This window comes from Canis lupus (assembly GCF_048164855.1).
Source record: "Canis lupus baileyi chromosome 16 unlocalized genomic scaffold, mCanLup2.hap1 SUPER_16_unloc_1, whole genome shotgun sequence".
Classification (NCBI taxonomy): domain Eukaryota; kingdom Metazoa; phylum Chordata; class Mammalia; order Carnivora; family Canidae; genus Canis; species Canis lupus.
This window is the reverse complement of record NW_027326424.1, coordinates 124,112-143,549: the sequence shown is the minus strand read 5'-3', so window position 1 is coordinate 143,549 and position 19,438 is coordinate 124,112. Positions and strand designations below refer to the sequence as shown.

Here is a 19,438-nt window from a genome sequence, read left to right as displayed (position 1 = left end):
AATTAACTGCGTTACAATGGCAATATACCTGTCTATGAACATTTCAGAGCAATGTGAATTAAAGAGAGACAATTGTACTTTCATTCTTATTTGAATCATTAAAAGTCAAATAAAAAAAAAAACAAATCAGTTATGCTTGTTGAGGGTGACATCTGCCGCCAATTAACTTCTTATCGTTAAATTGAGGCAGGGGGGAATGTTGCTATTTCTTTGAGATAATCCTACAAGTATTTATAGTTGTTGGGCAATTCTCAATACTTTCATTTTTTAAGATCCACATAGTATATGCTATAAAATGCATTACATTATATTACTTTAGATACACATAGTTCTTCTTACTGAAGTTTGCTCACGTACAATGCAAGGTTAGATTTAAATGATCCCTTTGCCTCATTTTCTACATGAGAATTCAAGCACGCAGCATAATTTTTCATCAGGTTTATGCAAAGGTCAATACTATCCATTCAATTAATGGGTTAAATATTTCTATCCAAAAATAAATTTGCTAGAATAGTGCAGATCTTGTGTTTCATTTTGAAAATAATACAAGCAATTCCACTGTTTGGAAAATGTCTTCTGGAGAGCTCTCTCCATCCCACAATCATGATTTGTGAATGATACCACCAGTTTGGCAAAGTTTTCATCTCTTCTGGGGAGAGAGAGGTGGAAGAAAGCACAAATTGTTTCTAAATTACATTATTTTTATTGTTTTAATAAAATGAGACTGACCTTTCCTTCCATCAGCAGTTGAAGGTACCAGTGTGTAGGAAGGCATATCCATACATCTCTAGAGGAAATCCATCTGTAAGAAAATAATGTTTCATGACTTTATCTGCAAGGAGGCTCTAAATAGGGCATAGTCATAAAGGAGTCATCTGGGACAGTAGACCTACCTAATCTGTCAACTGTTAGAGCAAAACAAATGAGATACTGTTTCACACTAGCCAATATTTACTAAAGACCTACCTACATTGTTTTAAATCCTTGAAACATCAGAGGCAGGGTCAGTCCTAATATCTTAATTTCATGGATGAACAAACAAAGGGTTCAGAGAGGTGATACAGTTGTTAAAAGACAGAGCTAGGCTTTGCTTCCAGGTTTGTCTGGCCCCACAGCACATCCTTTTTCCCATTATGTTAGTCTTATTACTTCTTACTTTGAAAGCAATATAAAGAAGCTATTTTAAGAGTAGGTGAAGAGGTCACTGGACCTCAGCCTTCCTGTATATGAAATTGCAAAGGAATAAACAGAAATAATAACAACCGAAAAATATACCTTTACAGCCAGCATCTCAAATAAGAAACATCCAAAGTGGGACCCAAAGCAACGACTTCAGCTTTCTCAGAGTTATTTCATGAATGTTCTTTTCATATTGAGCTGCTCTTAACTTTTGAAAGAAAGTAATTATAATCGTGATGGTGATGATGTTGAAACTTTACATTTCTAACCAACTCAGCATCATTGCATAAGAAATCTTATAATGGTTGGAAGGAATGCTTGTCTACAAGTCTACTCCAATTACATAACAGTAGCACCAATGGGTACTGAGTGATAAATATACTGAAACATGAAATCAGTCCTTTGAATTTAGGTACAGTGCCATTTGTGCCAAATGAAGAACCAAAACATGAAACAATTTCATTTTTAACTTAAAATCATATCTTGTTGCAAAGCTGACATGGTTTTACGCTATCATGGTATCATTACATTATAAGCACAACTCCAGAAAATGATGAACAGTAGAGCAATCAAATCCATGAAATTGTTTATCTCTGAGAGATCGTGTCTCGACCCTCATCTAGCTTTTGTTTTAATGTCGGCATTTTTTTTAAAAGGATCTTAAGGTTCTTAAAGCCACGTTTTATCCTCTGCCAGATATCAGGACTGTTGTTATTTTATTCAGTTCTCTTCTCATAATTTCAGAAAAATCTGAAAATATAAAGGTTAATTAATTTCTGATGTCTTACAAATGATTGACACAGTCCAAGAGTTAAAGAAAACACATTTTTTTCCAAGTTTAAAGACCTGAGATGGGATTTCAGAATCAAACGTGCCTGCGGATTGCTTTTCAATGGTGGGCCTTGCTCTTAGATTGTCCTTTTTCCATTCACCATTCCAGGTTTTTTTTTTCCAAAAATCTCCTGTGAGGTCCGAATAGTAGCCAGCATTCTGTCTTTGGTTGATGAGCCTGTACATTTCCTAATCCAACACTTCTCTTAAAAAAGGAATGTAGAAAGTATATTGCAATTAATAGTAATGGGGGTGTCCTACAATTTTCCAAACCCTGGAAACTTGCCTGCTATTCTTTCTTATTCCTTGGTTGAAAGCAAAACAATCAAAACCCAAGGAAGGAAAAGAGGCCCGGCTAGCAGAACTTGAAGCTGCTGCCAGATGCTTCCCAACCTTTATCCCTGGGTGTCATTTTGTTTTTACGCCATTTAGGTATACTTGTTCAAAGGCTTTTCAAAAGTGCGACAATCCTGCAAAACGAGAGTTACTACAGCCCAAGGGCACTTTCTCTTTCTTACTCAGCGAGGCTTGGTACACATCTGTTTCCATCCACAGTCACTTGTTTCAAGGCACCTGCGTTATGTCTCAAGGCTCTGTTTTGAGCTGCTCTCAGCGCCTGTATGTCCCTGCTTCCCCTGCTTCGGCAGTGTTTTCCTGTCCCTCTTCCTCTGTCTTTTCTAAGAATTTAGTTATTTATAGTCCTTGTTGCATACAACTTGGAAACTCAGAATGGGAGTAGAGCTGGCCAGCCGCTCATTTGTCTGTTCTGAAGCCCAAACAGGTTCATTCAACCACAGACTCCCTGGAGGGTCTTTGGGTTCTTGCCTTCTCAGTTTCAGGGGGGCTCCTTGCCCCCAGTGAATTTTTGGGAAAAGCACAGCAGCCTTCACTAATCTTGAATGTACTAGGCATCTAACATGAATCTAATGCTGTGTGAGGACCTGAAGGTGATACCAGATTGTATTACATTGTCCTTACCCCAAGACTTTGTAGCAATTCAAAAAAGATAATTATTAAATAATAATTATAATAACAATAATAAAAGATGAAGAGAGGAAGAAGGAGGAGAAGGGGAATAAGTAGTAGTGGTAGTAGTAGTAGTAGTAGTAGTAGTAGCAGCAGCAGTAGTAGTAGTAGGATTCTAATCCTGGAGCAATTTTTAGGGAAAAAAAAAATATTCCCAAGTCTGGGATAATCAAGGAGGGCTTCATTCACCAGGTGAAACTCTAACAAGACATCAAAGAGAGGATAGAAAGAGTGGAACTTCCTTTTCTTTTCTTTCTTTCTTTCTTTCTTTCTTTCTTTCTTTCTTTCTTTCTTTCTTTCTTTCTTTCTTTCTTCTTTCAGATCTTATTTATTCATTCATGAAAAAATACAGAGAGAGAGGCAGAGACATAGGCAGAGAGAGAAGCAGGCTCCACTTAGGAAGCCGGATGTGGGACTTGATCCCAGGTGTCCAGGATCATGCCCTGGGCTGAAGGTGGTGCTAAACCACTGAGCCACTCAGGTAACCCAGGTTGGAATTTTCATAGGCGATAAAGAACAAAAATCATACTGATTCAACAACACTTTTATCCACTTTTTCCTCTATGTATCCAATCTGCTAACGTGTATTTAGTACACGCAACATGCCAGATATTTTTGTTAAGGCCTCACAAGGACAAAAAGATGAGCAACCAAAGTCCCCACCCTAGCAAACAAGGATAAAATGTATTGAGGATGCAGCAAAACAATGGTAACAAAGGTGATATCTGCTTGAGTCAAGAAAGTGCAAAGGTTTCTGGGAGCACAGTGAAAAAAGTGGAAAAATAGCAAAGTACTCCCAGAGAAGTTAATAGTGAACATTTGAAATGAGAGGGACTAACATGACTAAAACTTTATTTTAAATATAAATTAAAGAACCAAAGCCAGAGTGCAAGACTCAAGAAGAGCCAAAGATAAGGAGAAAATCTTCCAAAATTTTATTCTGGAGTCAGTAATAATATTGATGAATGTGGAAGATGCCTCATAAAGTCAGATATTCAGAGATTTAACATTAGAAGGTAATTTAAATAAATATATTCCTGTCCAGGGGTGTCTGTGTGGCTCAGTGGGTGAAGCATCTGCCTTTGGCTTGGGTCATGATCCTGGGGTCTTGGGATCAAGCCCCACATCAGCTTCTCCCTCTTCCTCTGCCTGCCACTCCCTCAGCTTGTGCTTCTCTCCCTTTCTCTCTGCCAAATAAATAAATAAAAATCTCTAAAAAAATATATTCCCATCTGTTCTTATTAGTAGAAGGGCCTTAAGCCATAGCTCCCCCTCAAAATTCAATAGATCAAGTGCACAATCAAAGTGCACTTAGGTTTATCAGCTGATTAAATCCTCCTGACAGGACAACGATTATGATGATGATGACAATCCCCTTTTTACCAAAGAGGAAACTGAGGCAGAGGATGATGAAGCAGCTTTTTTAAAGGCTCACAGCTTCTAAGTTTGCAAGTTGGGCCTAGAACGTGGGATCCTGGATCTGGTTCTTGAATTCTAAACTGTCCTGCTACCATTCCTCAGGCTTGAACCCAGAGAAGGAGGAGGAGGAGGAAGAGGAGAAGAAGAAAGAGGAAGAGGCAAGAAGACATAGTGTTGATTCACAAACTGGCCCCACACACGGAGAGCCAGGAGAGATGGGAAACACAGACAGGCCACTCCAGGTGGGCAGGTGGTGGGTTCAAGAAGCAAAGGGGAGTTGACTTATGAGACTTGTCTCTGGTGCTGCCAAAGGAGTAGATCTCCACACCCAACACCATAATCTTCAGTGTTTCTACAAAGGCCTTAAAGAGGCTCCATCATGCATACCATCTTTCTCAAGGCTGTGTCCTTGGAACCGGTTCCCACTGTCATCCCAGAGGGTGGAATATACATTGTACATTTCAAGGACAGGGAGGGGTGAGGAACCTCCAGTGGCCCAAGCCCAGCTCCTGGGTCACATGTGGTCATGTCCTCTCCATGACCTCCTTCAACACTCCTGGTGACTGGCTCCTAGAATCTCTTATGCAGCATCCCATTTCCACAATGTGCCCTGAGCAATCAGCAAGCAGTTTTGTCAGCATGGGGGTGGCTCATTTGGTGGCCGTCTGGCTGCATTGCGGCAGACGCCACAGTAACATTAGAGACACATGCAAAAGAAAACACGGCTTACGAGAATGATTCTCGTAATGATTCAAAATAAGTACCAATTTTTTTTTCCTCCAAGAGCTCCATAATCCAAACCACTGATTTATTAAGCCCCCTAGGCTGGGGGTCAGATCCCTCAGGGCATTCACTCGCAACCTCATGTGATTTACTAAAGATGATACAGTAGTGAACTTATCAGGTATGAATATACACCATTGGATACTGGCACAGGTAACTTTTTGAGAAGCAATAATGTCCAAGGCTCTTCTATTTTGAAGGACAACTTTTCCCATTAGAGATATTTCAGAGTTCAGTAAGGACAGACTTTGTCAACTATTATTTAAGACTTGTTGGGTGAATTTGGTAATGGCTTCTATGTGTGCTATAATGTCCACCAAGTCAATGGAAGGAATAAAGACAGCAGCAACCTTAGCAGAAGAAAAGAGAATATGCCCATCTAGTCTCAAGGAGAGGGTGGTTGGCAACTCTAGGAACTTGACTGGGTTGTAAATACCATACATGTTGCATGTTGGCTGCAGGAAGCAGCAATGTCAGATGTGAGGAGATGGACTTGGAGCCAGATATTCAGTCCAGAACCCTTCTACCTTCTCTTCTCTTTCAATGGTGCATGTTCTATTCCTGATATAGTGCATTTCAATAGGTCCAGCTTGTGGCAGGACAATGGGGTCCCAGTGGAGATTGAGTAGTTCCCTCTCATCTAGAGGTACAAAGTAACTCACCATTCCCAGTGGGAAGTCTCAATGCAAATTCCAGGACACAATGCCTTTCGCAGGTATGATGGGACTTGGTGTTCTCGGCAGCATGCATATTGATCCATGGTGAGGAGGAATCAGTGGTGGTTTCTTGCAACTTCCATACATTCTTAGTATTGAGTATATTAGCAGGGGTCCCCATTCTGGAATACGGGGCAGATATCTTACTCTTGTAGCAGACATAGAAAAATAGAAGAGGGGCACCTGGGTGGCTCAGTCATTTAAGTGTCTGCCTTTGGCTCAGATCATGATCCTGGGGTCCTGGGATAGAGCCTTGCATCAGGCTCCCTGCTCAGCAGGGAGTCTGTTTTTCCCTTTCCCTTTGCCTCTCCCCACCCCCCACTTGTGTTTTTTTCTCTCTCTCTCAAATGAATGGGTGAAAAAAATCTTAAAAAAAAAAGAAAAATAGATGGTATTTAAGTCTAGCTGTGCATTAGGAAGGCATTCCCTTCCCTTTTGCATTTTCCCTAGAGACGTGAAATTGAGATTTGCATGGCTTCCAAATATAACCTCTGTTAGACTACTATTTTCTTGAAGGACTAGAATTTCTGAGTCCCAACTATGAGTAAGAAGTTCAATTTTGTATGATTTATATGTCTTGGAATGGACTGCTTATAAAATAACTTCTAATCTTCGAGACATACGGAGCCTCCATGAGTGACAACTGTCAAAGTACAAATGTTTTCCAAAACTCAGAACTGTGACTTACATTCAGTAAACACATATCAAATATTTTATTCAACTTATTAATTAATGAGGAATCCAGTAAGATGTTACAAGTAGTTCCAATGAGAATTTGACCCACAGAAATGTATATTCTCAAATAAACAAAAATAATTTACATTGCAGCGAACAGGAAACATTTACATTCAAAGTTCAAAGTTGTGATATAGCCAAATTCAATGGCAAATCAGTGAAAACTACTCACCTATTTCCAAGGCCTGGGTGGTTTTCCCTGACATGGAAATTCTTAACAATTAAAGTAGAGGAAGAAATCATAGGAAGAAACAAAATGAAAACAAAAAACATGGCTATACAACAGCTATACAATGTTGTAGGGCAGGAAAATAAATATAATGAAAAAGCTTTATTTAAAATATTGGCTTTAAACTATTGTGTTCTGCAAATTTTTTTTGAAGATGCTATTTATTTATTCATGAGAGACACACAGAGAGAGAAGCAGAGACATAGGCAGAAGGGGGAGTGGGCTCCCTGTGAGGAGCCCAATGCAGGACTCGATCCCAGGACCTGAGCTAGAGGCAGATGCTCAACCACTGAGCCACCCAGATGCCCCATGGTCTGCAATATTAAGTTGTTATTGCTGTTGTTATTTTTTAAATCTGAGAGTCTTCTTCACCTAAGGAATGGGTAGCATCCTGTTCTGATTTATCTTTTTCTTCCTTCTTGCTCAAACCCAGACTAGACATTCTCAAGATGTAAAGCTTCTCCCCCAGGCAGGTCCAAATAAAGAGGTTAGAATGGCTGTGAAAAGCTTCTGTTGTAGTTGGTGTTAAAAAAGAAAAAAGAAAAGAAAAGAAAAAAAGAAAAAGAAAAGAAAAGAAAAAAGAAAAGAAAGAAAAGGAAAAAAAGAAAAGAAAAGAAAAGGAAGAGAAAAGAAAGAAAAGAAAAGAAAAAAAGAAAAGAAAAGAAAAGAAAAGAAAAAGAAAAGACATCTAGAAATTTCAAGGAAATTCAGCTGCCTAAGTTCTTTAAGCATAGTGGAAAGCTTGGTTTCTGGTCATCAGAGTACAATGAAAATCCAAGTGACCAAGAGAATTGCTGAGACTCTCGGCCATTTGAACATGTGTAAACCTTCAATTTACTGAAAAGGACTCCAATCATGCATCTGAAGACCTCACTTTATACATTGTCAAAATGTCAGAATGATTTCAGATGAAAGATTTCTATTTTCCTCCTAGTGTATATAAAACAAAATTAAAGACTTTTTGTCCCCTTTCTCATTTCAACCCGATAAGGTTTAAGGCTTGGAAAGCAATTACATTTATGCTTTGCCATGTTTGGCTGAAAGTTTAAACTTGAAATAGAGTTGAGATTGATAGCACTTATAGTCTGCCACAGTGTAATTGTTATCCAGGTTCTGGAAGCCAAACACAATCTGAGAATGGCACTTGTATCGTGTTTTTTAAAAGCTTGATTCTGTTTCCTCTCATTCACACGAGTCCTGTGCATAAACCCATCTAGAAAGTTTATCCACAACATTTAATGTATAATTCACAGCTTATCCTTCCTTTTAACTGCTTGGGTGGTTAAAAGTAAGGTTGATTTGTTTCTTTCTACATTAGAAATGTACCTTTCAAAGAGGATTTTGTCTCATTTGACATGGTGATGTATGCAGCTTATTTTGTTTGGAATTAGCAGCTTTTCTCCAGTGGACTAAGATGACCTTTATCTTGCCATTCAGAAGAGATTATTAAATGAAGCCAACATTGGCTGGCTAAAATTCCACAAAATCATGAAATAAAGGTATACCACCTAAAGTCATGGGATAATCACCAAGATATTTTTAAAAAGAGAAAAAGAAAAAGAATCTTTCACTGTGGTTGCTTCTACAGAGGATGAGAGACTGAAGCAAATGGTCAGGAAGGAGGTGAGAGAGAAGGGAGACATCCTTCGTTTTTTGCAAGCCCTCACTTGGATACAGATTGCTTCTATACAACACTAGTAAAAATGAGGTGAATAATAGCTACATAAAAATAAAGATCATGGCACTTCTATTAAATTAAGAATACTTTGGGACACCTGTGTTGACTTAGTTGGTGAAGCGTCTAACTCTCAATTTTGGCTCAGGTCATGAAGTCAAGGGGGGTGAGATCCAGCCCCACAATGGGCCCCACAGTGGGCTTGGAGCCTGCTTAATATTCTCTCTCTCCGTCTCCCCCTGCTCCTTTTACCCTCAAAAAAAAACCTTAAGAACATTTTGAAATAAATAAATTTAAAAATGAAGCTAAGCAAATTTTGTAGATTTATATCAATTGTCACGGTAAAGTTGTCATAATATTTGAGTGAGAAATTCAAGGTAAAAATAGAGGTATGTATGTTATAATAATCCAACTATATAAAAACAAAAAGCATATGCATTTACATTTCTCTGTGCACTTTTATGCAAAATAGGGATCAAATTATAATCAATGATGTCTCTTCTATTTCTTTATCTGGTTCTTTGAATCTTTGTTTTCATTCTGCTGCATGATAATGTAAGAGGTTACTACTGCTCCTCTTTCCAAACCTAAAATTTTTTTTATTTTTTATTTATTTTTTTTTTACTTTTTTTTTCAAACCTAAAATTTTTAAGCTTTATTTTTTAGTAGATGAAACTTTCCTTCCAATTAAAAGCTTTGGCAGGCGTGATGGGTTAAGCAGTGTTCCCTCGAGATGTATGTCTGCTCAGAACTTCAGAATGTAACCTCGTTTGAAAACAGGGTCTTGGCAGGTGTGATTAGGTTCAGATGACTTGTACTTGATTAGAACTGATCCTCAATCCAGTGACTAATGTTTTTAGAAGAAGAAGAGAGGATACAGAGAGAAAGAAGACCATGTGAAGATATAGGCAGAGAACGGAGGGATATAGCTACACACCAAGGAATGCCAAGAATTCCCAGGAGCTACCATAAGCTAGGAAAAGGCAAGGAGGATTCCTTTCTAGAGCCATGGACTGACTACACCTTGATTTCAGACCTCTAGACGCTGGAAGTTGAGTGAATAAACTGCTGTTGTTTTAAATCACCATGTTTATGGTTCTTTGTCTTGGCCGTGCTAGGAAACTAATACAGAAATGCGACCATCATCATATCATCATCTCGACAAGAGAGGAGTTTCTCTGGACTTTAGAGTTGGTCTGCTAAGCAATGGGTAACTCCAAAGGACCCTCATGATTCCCCAGGGAACCACTGCCCAGGAACAAGTGGGAACAGTGCCATTGGGGTATCATTCTTTGCTTTCAGCACATCAGGTACTACTTTTCCTAAACCTTAACCAAATACTTTAAAGGAAAAATATTCTATTTTTACTTACAAAAGTAGAGTGCTATGTATGTTTCTCAAACCATATTTTGCTAAACAATGGTTCCAGAAGATTTTAATAGGAGGATGAAAATGGAAAGGGAAAAATTTCAAGATCTCAAAATTTTGAAAATATTTCATGATAAGTACTTCTTTTGTAGAATTTTTAAAAAAATATTGTATTTATTTATTTGGGAGAGAAAGATAAAGCATGGGTGGGGTGGTGGGGGGAGAGCAGTGGGAAAGGGAGAGGCAGACTGCCCACTGAGCCTGGGCTTCATCCCAGGACCCTAAGATCATAACCTCAGCTGAAGGCAGACACTTAACTGACTGAGCCACCCAGGCGCCCCTCTTGGAGATTCTTAAGCACATTGAGATTCTGAAAGATCCTGAGGAAAAACCAATTTATCTCTGGTTAACATAAATTCCACACTTTTAGAAAAACATGGAATGGAATTTGGGTAAGCCCTGGAAGAATGGAAATTCAGTTGGCCCCAAGAAGACTACATCGTAGCCTGGCCACCTATTGCCATGAAACGTGGATGTACACACCACCTCCATTTTCTTCTCCTAAGACCAGAAATATTACCTGCCCTGTCAATGCCACAGGGTTGTTAGAATAGTCAGCTTGCTATTGTTACATTTTTCTACTTTATGTCTCTATCCCTTACACTACCTCATACCTGGGATGTTGATCATACCCATATTACCTATCTAAGAAAGCAGATACAAAATAACCAACATATGTAAAAGCATCTTGGAATATAAAATAAAATTTTGTATAGGTAGAAGATTGAATTCGCTACTTGATTTACTTGATTTTTCTAATTTATTGATGCTATGTTAGGAAGTTAAGAACTTTTTCACTATTCCCATCCCCTATAAACTGGATGCCACTTCTGAGGTTAGCACTTGCATCTTGCCAGTTATGTTTATAGAATTAGGGACACTGATAGCATTTTGTTTGTTTGTCAGCCATCCTCCAAAGCATAGGAAAAGGGCATTATTTTCACTGTACCTCCATTCATGTATCTCCATATTTCTTTTGCACTCTGTACTTCTGTATGTACTCTGTATGAGGGTGTGTTACAGATTATTTCAGACTAGGGATAACAGCTACATGCATATTAACTTCAATGGAAAATGAAATATACATTTATATGTAACACTGGAAGTATTTGTTTTGCTGTGTCACACTGCCTAGCAAAAGGGATCATTATACGAAGGGTCTGCAATTGGCCCATAGAGAGACTCTTCATCACATCTTCAACTGAATATTAACAAAGGGCTATCTTTTTCAGAAAATATAGGACTCCTAACAAGTAATTGAAACAAAGTGAATATTATTAAGGGTTTGACATACCAACAAAGTCTCAAATAGATTAAATACACGCGCATTTATAATTGTGCATTTATAACGGATTTAAGACGACGCATTGTCTAATTGTATTTGTTGCTTAACAGATTCTTTCCAAGTCAAAGATAAGTCCCTACTTTTGAAAATATGAAGATGTTAGCTAAAATCTACACACACATGCAGACACTATGTGCGTATTTTTAAAAGACTAAACGATGTGGTTCAAAAGATTTTTACACTTGAAAGAAGGGATCAATTGCCTACATAATTCTAATTTTCCCGTTAATTTTCAATTCTGTGGTTTACTTTTGTTCATTTGGAAGTAAACTTTTAACAACAACAAAAAAAATGCATGAGTATGTACCACAGTTCTATATGGATCAAACAGACTTTTACACACACAAAAACAACAGTATCCAGCTTCTAAGGTTCTTTTTCATAATATATGCAGAGAATGACTTATTACTTGTCACTTAAAAAAACATACATTTCCTCTCCTGTTGGGCATTTCGTGAAACCATCTCGGTAACATACTGCATGTCCATACGTAGACAATGTGTAAAATAGACCTTGGGTATTTTGCCATGGTTTGTAGTATATGCATTGGTGTTCGCTGCCAACTTTCCATTCTTTTTACCAAAGAAGTTGCCTAAATTGTTAATGCAGAATATTTTAAACATAGAATGTCATCCAAACCTATTTTTCCCTAATATACTTTTTTAAAGGGGAAAAGGTCAGAATATTCCAATCAATTGACGTACTAGATCTAATTTATGCACCGAAGCTCTCAAAACTGTGCGTCATCTGACCATTTTCCATTTGTTGCTAATGAGATTAGTGATAGATTTCTTACTGAATTTATAATCCATATTACAAGTAAAGAGAGAAACAGATTATGGAAGACCAGTAGCTGTTGCAGTATTTTGTTTGTGAAGGGCCAGTTATGGACACCTGGAAATGGAATTGGAAAGACTCTCCAGGAAAACAGAGACAAATCATTAACCCTTTCCATCTTGTAAGAATAAAGAGTAACTTGAGACTGGTAACCTAGAACTATTTTAAGGAATATGGACTGCTTTTTGAGGACATAGCTAGTGCCATCTTTCCAGAGTAGAATATTGGCCTTGCAGAAATGATGGGCAAAATGCTAAAAACGGATTTTCACCACTCGCTGCTATTCCAAATGAGATGCTACGTTTCCAAAGAGTCTTCCATGGAAAGAAAAAGTAAGTTAGTGAAAATAAGAATTTCCATGTGTCTATGAAAGAACAACATGTTCTTGCCAGTAGGACTGGTAAAAGTCCCCCTCCTCAAAAATATTAAATAAAATAAAAGGATAACAACAACACTTTTTAAAAAGAGGAAAAATTTTTGAAAATATGTTTAAAAGGAAAACAACCGACACCGAACCCCCTGAAAACTGGAATACCAGGCTTAGTTCTGTTTGAAAAATCTAAACGAATCCAGGCCCTTTTTTCAGATGCATTTAAGGTTTTGTGTTTGTTGATCTGGTTTTTGTTTGTTTGTTTTGTTTTGTTTCCATTTGTATCTGTTGCTTACAATGCAATAAACATTGACAAACTTTGAAAAACACCCCTACTTTTCACACAAATGGAGTATGCCACCATTTTAACATCAAAGAGTATCAGTGCTGCCCAGTCTAAGAATCCAAGGAACATTGATTCAAACATTTCTCCTTCTGCAACCTATTCCTGTTGGTCATTTATCACTGTGAATAGAAGGGAGGAGTATCTAATGACATGTCAGCAGAAAGGCATGAATTATATAATTCCATCTTCTTTTACTCGGTTTTTAATAGGTTGGTAGCTTCTATTAGGTACCTGGGTAACATCAGAAGAGGAGTTTTCTGTAGATTTCTTGTTTTCCCTCCTCTGTAACCTACAGAGGGTGGGACTGGTTGGCCTCAGTGGTCCTCTCCAGCTTTAGTTTTTGATCTAAGATGCTGTCTTAGAGATGAGGATCAACTCTGTAATGAAGCTGGGGTAAGTTCTCGCTTCTTTACACCACATCTACTCAGTTCTAATTCCAGAATTGTGTTCCTTTCTAAAGATTTCAGAGATAGACTCTTTAAAGGTGACATAACTAGGAGCTAAGGGAATCAAGAAAGGAATGAGATTATGAAGGTTGAATTCCTGTTTCGGCTATCCATACCCTTGGTAAATTACTGCATTTCTCGGAATCTCCACTGTAGGGGTGGGAGTGATCATCTCATAAAGCTAGGCTCAGGAATAATGTGTTAACATATGCAAAGTACTTACAGAAATGCCTGATGGGAAAGTAAGTGCTCTATAAGTGTTTGCTATTATTATCGTCCCCTCTTAATTAAACAACTCAAGGTAGTTGCTGATGGTAAACATTTGTATTTAATACTGTTCCTAACGTACTAATCAATTTATTAGAACTTAACATTTACTCAAAAGTTAAAAATAAAACACTGGTAATGAGATTATCATAATTTGCAAATGATAGAGTTGTCTATTTTGAAAACCTAAGAGGCACAAATCTTCAACGATCATAAACACTAACACACTTTTTAAAAGTTATCATAGCTTTTCTGCAGAATAATAATAAATATTATTATTTGGAAAAATAATGGGAACAAAATCTCACTCACAATGGGAGCAAGGTATAAAATAGGAATAAATGTAACAAATTTCAATTTAACAAATGAAAAAATATCTACTGAGGAACAAGACAGAACACAATGAAAAAAGATAGAAAGGCATACTCTGATTATAGATTGGAAAACAGTTCTCTATATTTTAATATACATCAGTCATACCACTAAATAACCCTATCTATTTAAGATATGTGAATTTTATTATATATAAATTATGCCTTCATAAAAAATTCTCCTCATCTGTTTTCAAATTGATAGAATAATTCTGAAATTCACCTATGAAAATAAATATTTGAAAAAATACAACAGAGGAATAAATTGAGATGCATTATCCTATTAAATAAGAAACTGCAGGGCAGCCTTAGTGGCGTAGTGGTTTAGCGCCGCCTTCAGCCCAGGGCGTGATCCTGGAGAGCCCGGATCGAGTCCCACGTCGGGCTCCCTGCGTGGAGCCTGCTTCTCCCTCTACCTGTGTCTCTGCCTTGCTCTCTCTGTATTTCTCATGAATAAATAAATAAGATATTTTAAATAAATAAATAAATAAGAAACTACTGTACATTTGGAACCCAAAGGGATATTCGATTTAATGGTAAAGAATGGGTAGTTCATTAATAGATCCAACATTGTAGCCAGCCTCCAAGATAGCCCCTAGATACTTCTTGTCTCCTGATATTCATTCATGTCCTTATTCTTCCCTTCAAACATTGAATAGTGCTGACCTACCCTACAATAGGATATTGTAGAAATAAATATACTTGGCTTTTGATGAAAGGCAGTGTGCCTTTTGTCTTATTCCCTTTTGCATCACCTGCTTTGGGAGAAGTCAACTACTATGTTCTGAGGGTATACAAGAAACCCCAAAGGAAAAGTCCATATTACAAAGAACTGAGGCTTCTTGAAACAGTCAGAAGCTACTTACAAGCAATTTGTATGAACCATCTTGGAAGTAAATCTTCCAACCTCAGTTCAAGCCTGGAGATGATGATAGCTCTGGTAACATGTTGACTGTAACCTCTGTAAACCTCTTTAAAGACTCCAAGCCAGAATCACTCAGGTTAGCTGCACTCAAATTCTTGAACAATAGAAACTCTGGGACAGCAAAGATTTATCATTGTTTTGAGCCATTAAGTTTCGAAGTAATTTATTATAAAGTAATAGGTAACTAATACACCCAGATATATAAGGATAAATTATCATATGGCTTGCACTTTGATGGGAATAGAGAGGCTATCCAATAATCATATCTTATTAAAAACGAATATACATAACACAGATGTGAATCTTGAGAAGAAATATGAAACCATCAAAGTATTTAAAAATAACATATTAGGATGCATAACCCTGGATTTGAGGACTTTATTATAAGCATTACATTGAAAACAAATCTCAAAAAGAATCATATTAATAGATTTATAATCATAACATGTAAACTATTTTGCATTAAATAGTACACAAGCAAAATGAGAAAAGAAACATGTATCTGGCAGAAAGGTTATTCATATACATAAACACAAATTCAAAATTTAAAAAAAATTAACTTATAATGTAACATTAGATGAAAAAGGTATACATCTGGGCAGCCCAGGTGGCTCAGCTGTTTAGTGCCGCCTTCAGCCCAGGGCGTGATCCTGGAGTCCTGGGATCGAGTCCCACGTCAGGCTCCCTGCATGGAGCCTGCTTCTCTCTCTGCCTGTGTCTCTGCCTCTCTCTCTGTGTGTCTCTCATGGATAAATAATAAAATCTTAAAAAAGAAAAGGAAAAGAAAAGAAAAGAAAGAAAAGAAAAGAAAAGAAAAGAAAAGAAAAGAAAAGAAAAAGGTATACATCAAACCAACTGGGGTTTATCCCAAGAATAAGTGGATGATTTGCATTAGAAAATACATTTTTGTTTGTTTACTTTTTTGTTTGTTTATTTTGTTTTGTTTTTTCTTTTAGAAAATACATTTTTTTAAATTATGATCTCAAACTAGGAATAGAAGCCCAATGTGGGACTTGATCCCAGGATCCTGTGAGTGTGACCTCAGCCAAAGGCGCATACTTAACCTACTGAGCCACCCAGGTGCTCCAGCTTTTATTTTATTTTTTATTTATTTTTTTTAAAGATTTTTTTTTGTTGTTGTTGTTTATTTATGATAGTCACAGAGAGAGAGAGAGAGAGAAGCAGAGACACAGGCTGAGGGAGAAGCAGGCTCCATGCACCGGGAGCCCGACGTGGGATTCGATCCCGGGTCTCCAGGATTGCGCCCTGGGCCAAAGGCAGGCGCCAAACCGCTGCGCCACCCAGGGATCCCCGGCGCTCCAGCTTTTAGTAGCTGAATTTTTAAAAGTACAGGACAGTTACAGACTCATGTGAAAAAATTCTAAGATCACTTTCGGATCCAAAGTTAGCTATTCCTTTAAAACATTAATCTCCTCTTAGCATTCAACATCTAATTTTCTCAAGGATTTAGGAAAATGATTGTCCAAGGATGGACAGAAAGGTTTTAGTTCTCATCCATCTTTATAGTTCTTGGAATGATTACTCTCTCCAAATAATGGTCACCTATGTTTTGAGACTACTGTTTACATATGACAAACTTATCGTGTTCTCTTTTCCTAACACCAATTGTTGAAGGTAGCATATCATTTCATTTTATAAGTTGGGTGTCATTAGCTAGTCCTGCAAAGAACTTCCTGAATCACAGTAATAACATGATTCATGCCAGAGAAAGTGTATTTTATGGATGTGTTGGGAAATTTTAAAGTTTGAAAAATCAATGATTGTTGAAATGAAGAGCCATGTTGATAAAAATGCTGGCATGACTTGTGTTTGTTTTTCTAAAAAGCTCTGGTAGTCACAGATCACAAATTAAAATATCATACTATCTTTTAAAATGCTAAATGAAAGAAGCCTGATGCATTTTTGGAAGTAATTCTGGAAGTGTAAGTACCTTTTAAAAATAAATTTAAACACATTTTACTTCTTGGGACTATTTCTCATGTCATCTAAAATAGACAATGAAAATTGGACTCCCCTCAGGCCAATAAATAAAATAAAATCTTTTAGGATTCTTTAGCTTTTGAATGGGATGGATTAAAATGGAACTATCTGGGTAAGACATAAAAGTCAAAATTTGGTTAATATATGTTCAGATTTTTTTTTTTTCACTTTAATCAGGCTTGATGTTTCCTGCTTCCAGGACAAGCATCCAAACTCTAAAATTCCAGGGAGAGACTATTTAGCAGAATGTCTGGCCTCTTCCGTAAATGAAAAGACAGGTAATATTCATGAAAGAACACTTCTATGAAATTTCCATCATCGAGTTCCAGCTAAAGCAGCTTAGATGAGTGTCTATTAGTCTGCATTTTCCCCCATGGTGGTAAGTGAGAATGGGGTGGCCCCTGGAACTATTCAGGACAAATAGTTTTCCTCTCCTCTCCATTAGCTGCCAGTTCTTTCCTTCCATCAGGATTCCATCAACATATTTTCAACAAAACATGACATTAAAGGCGTGATTGTGATTCCCCTCATTCTGGTCTATAATCTCATTCGACTTTCCTCAACACAGTACTCTGAGGTTTGTTTTTATTCATTTGAACATTTGTGACAATGTGTCCTAAAAATTGTCCTGGGCATTTTTCTTTCCAAGCCTTAAACCTTATCAGGTTGAAATGAAAAGGGATCAAAAAGTCTTTAATTTTGTTTTATATGCACTAGGAGGAAAATAGATGGTTTCACTGGTAAGAACAGATGCTTCACTGTTTTCTGACTATCGAGGCAACTCTTTGTTTTGTGTTCTAAATAGTAAAGGTAGAAAAAAATCCTTACATATATCAGGCTAATATTTATTTTAAAGGAAAGTGCTGTTTTGGGGAACGATGCCTGTTTACATCAGTCGGAGATGGTATTAGTACAGGCACTGTGTGTTTCTCAAACACGAGATATACACTCTTGTCTAGGGGTACAAAGGCTTCATCATAAAACCTTGGTTAGAACTGGACAATTGCACAGCTTTGCTTTTGTCTGACTCCATTCTAATCTGTTGACTTTTAAAATTGAATGAGAGACATTGTTTCCTGAGAGGAGGGCATGAAAGCCTCAGAACACAATGAGGAGATAGCATGACTCACCTTGGAGTACCTGCCTTCCAGGTGCTCGCTGCCTGATTATTCTTATTCCAGGTGAAGAGTTCAACTGGTAGGGGCCCTGATTCCTAAAAGTAATAATAGATGAAGTTCAGAGAAAGAAAATCCTACAAAGGAAAGGATAAGTGAGTTAGGAAAAGAAAAAAAAAGAAAGAAAAAGAAATGGAAATTGAAAGAATAAAATGAATAAGGAAAGTTTACATTCAAACTAGAGAATTGTGCAGTGCCCATTAAAAAGAGGATAGTAAGATAACCCAAGGAGTGGATTGGTTATTTTGATTGTATCTTCTAAAACTCTTAGGCAGAGAGTTATTTTTGAAGATAATAATCCAAATCTCACAGGACCATTACTCTGGGGGCGGGGGTGGGGTGAGGTGCTTTGGCATTTCATTAAGCTTAAAATACTGTTGTGAATCGTATTTGGGGAGATGAAATGGAAGCTTAAAGGAGAAAGCCAGGCCTTAGTCAAGCATGTGAAACAGGTGATGTGTCTCTTCAGAACCCAGCTAGCAAATGCTGAAGATTTACTGCTGGTGGGTCCTCTCTTGGTCTGTCCTCCCTCTTCCCACTAAACTCCTAGCCCAGTTTGGGGTCTGTTAGTTACATTGCCTAGTCTGAGTCCTCTTGCTGCCACCAGTGTTGAGGTGAGAGATACCCATTTCCTAAGGCATCCCATTTGTCCAACGGCATGTAAATCTTCAGACTTTATGCCGGTCACTCTGTGCTTCCCAGTTGCAAACCACCCATAGGCAACACATCTCATGCATGGTACACATGCTGCTTCTTTCAGTGTTAGTATTTTGGATATAATATATAGTCTTTGAGGTTTAGATTTTCAAGGTAGGTATCTCAGACTCAGATAAAGTAAAGGAAGCATTTAGGTTTTTTAAGATAAAAAGCTCCTTGTTTGGGCACTCATGCCAACGAATTAGGCAGCTATCTACAGAAAGGAAATAAACTCAAGTGGTTGAAAGTAGGGTTTCCATAGCGAATGTTCCTGCATTGGTCTGCTTCACAACTTTGTGGCTGACAGATTTCAGCCAGGTTCCTTAACTTCATCTGTAAAATAGAAATAATTGCAGCTACTTCATGGACTATTGTGAGTCTACAATTGAGGTAATGATACAGATAAAATACCTGCTAGGGTTTCCAGCATGCGTTGAGCATTCACTCTGGCATGTAGTAAGCTACTAATATTTGTCTGTGGTGGCAGTGGTTACCATACTCCTGATGAGAAAGAGTGGTGCTGAGTGGAGAGACCTGTTGATAGGTTCATGGCAAGGAGGAAGATGAAACCACGCGTATCAGCAGCGCTCTGGCAGGGAACTGAAAACACAATTAATTCAAATGGTTAATTGGAGAGA

General features: G+C 37.6%; 1 long non-coding RNA gene across 3 annotated transcripts in view; it reads left to right on the top strand.

Annotated features, from left to right (window-relative positions):
* The window catches only part of LOC140629538 (uncharacterized), a 39,608-nt gene extending 22,372 nt beyond the window's left edge, over positions 1-17,236 (top strand). Inside the window, exons 3-4 of one of the 3 annotated variants that reach the window (XR_012027399.1) lie at positions 4,558-4,697; positions 17,107-17,236. This is a non-coding gene — a long non-coding RNA (uncharacterized lncRNA). Of the gene's footprint in view, positions 1-4,557; positions 4,698-7,351; positions 7,462-9,453; positions 9,678-17,106 lie in introns of those variants that run through there. The other 2 variants (XR_012027397.1, XR_012027398.1) reach the window with 2 other exon arrangements.
* Positions 17,237-19,438: the final 2,202 nt, after the last annotated feature.